Source organism: Pseudophryne corroboree, chromosome 1 (genome assembly GCF_028390025.1).
Source record: "Pseudophryne corroboree isolate aPseCor3 chromosome 1, aPseCor3.hap2, whole genome shotgun sequence".
Lineage (NCBI taxonomy): Eukaryota > Metazoa > Chordata > Amphibia > Anura > Myobatrachidae > Pseudophryne > Pseudophryne corroboree.
This window is the reverse complement of record NC_086444.1, coordinates 672,457,961-672,459,722: the sequence shown is the minus strand read 5'-3', so window position 1 is coordinate 672,459,722 and position 1,762 is coordinate 672,457,961. Positions and strand designations below refer to the sequence as shown.

At 37.9% G+C, this 1,762-nt stretch overlaps 1 pseudogene; it reads right to left on the bottom strand.

Annotated features, from left to right (window-relative positions):
* Positions 1-567: 567 nt before the first annotated feature.
* LOC134958493 (5S ribosomal RNA) lies at positions 568-686 on the bottom strand (annotated as a pseudogene).
* Between the last annotated feature and the right edge of the window lie 1,076 nt (positions 687-1,762).

The window sequence follows — 1,762 nt, the reverse complement described above, 5'->3', positions numbered from 1 at the left end:
GAGAATAGGTAGGGAACAAACAGACACCACTTGTGGGGTTTTTTTTTGCGTAGAGGCAAAAAAAGGGACTGTTTTGGTGTCTCTCTGGGGCACACTTTTGATAAATTAACTTGTAAATGAAGATAGAATGGTGTGAGGTATGTTCATAAAGATAAAACGTAACTTTTATTTCATATCAGACAATAAAAAAAGGGGGAGACGAACAAAATAGACAAAAAATGCTGTATATATCAGCAAGGTGAATAAAAAAGTATTAAATCACAATGTGACGATATGTGACTCACTTGGTGTAAAGTAGGTGGCAGATGGTTTGTCCGCACACCCACTGGGAATAAGCGAGTATTGATGTTTGAATTTAATCAGAGCGAAAATTTTGTAAATCCTGTATTCTCTATAGATTTATTAATTTTTATACCTAAGTATATTCATGTGAGAGAAACAGGAAAAACCGGCTTTGACGACTCCGAACTCCTTCTAGTAAGTGACACAGATAATAGTGCTGCAAAGACTCAGAGCGGTAAAATTACTGGTGAGTGAAGGATATATACACGGAAGGTGTATTCCTTGATACTACAGTACCCAGTATTCCCAGAAGGTCACCCTTTCTGGTACTGACCAGGCCCAATGCTGCTTGGCTTCCAAGATCAGACGAGATCGGGCATGTCCAGCATGGTATGACTGTAGATAGTCAAGTACATACCTATCTGCGTATGGAGAAACCAATTGCTTAATAGGTTTGGGCTGGTCTGGAAAAAGTATGGGGAAAATTTAACCCAGTTACTTCAAAGTATCTGGGTACTGTGTCCCAGTGATTTGGGTGAAAGAATGATGAAGCCGGGAGCAAAGGGATTTATTCACATATATACAATATCGGAATTATGCATAGGGCAGCCCGTATTCTGATATTAACACTGGTGCCAGGTGTGTTATCGTTGTTAGATACCAATTGTTTGCCCAAAGTGTAGCGTTCAAAATACAGCTATATTAGTAATGTGTGTTTTATAAGGAACCATGAGAGAGACATGAAAAAAGAATTCTCAAGAAGGGCAAAACAATTTATACATACTCACTGTCTCCCACAACTTAGTTGTGGTGATATCTGTGAATATGTGACAGTTTCCCTACTGGCAGAGTGAAATGTGCCAATAGAGCAAAAAGGTATACATATGTATATATGCGCTTTCAGGTATTTCAGACAATATATCAGTCTGCATTAGACAATTGCAAGGTAGATATAAATATTTGCATAATCCAAGCAAAATGCTTGGAGGAATAATATTCTGGTAATTGAAATAATAGGTCAGTCTGAATTTAGATGGATTCAAGGTTTAGATAGATAAATGAATTGCTAAATACTTTGCAGGAATACCATATGTTGTCACATAAAAAACATAATGTTTAACATAAAATCCAGCACAAAAGCACAAAACCACAGTGTGATCATTGGTCTATCAGTTGAAAAGAAAAATTGTTTTACACATATAAGACCTTATTTGTTATAATTTGTTAACAACAGACTATGTGTATAGATCCTCTGTAGATTTGTTCAGATTCTCCTGAACAATGTCCTGACTTGGCTATTTAGAGAATTATAAGAATGGTACACAAATTGTCATTTGATTAATAGAGATGAGCGGGTTCGGTTTCTCTGAATCCGAACCCGCCAGAACTTCATGTTTTTTTTCACGGGTCCGAGCGACTCGGATCTTCCCGCCTTGCTCGGTTAACCCGAGCGCGCCCGAACGTCATCATGACGCTGTCG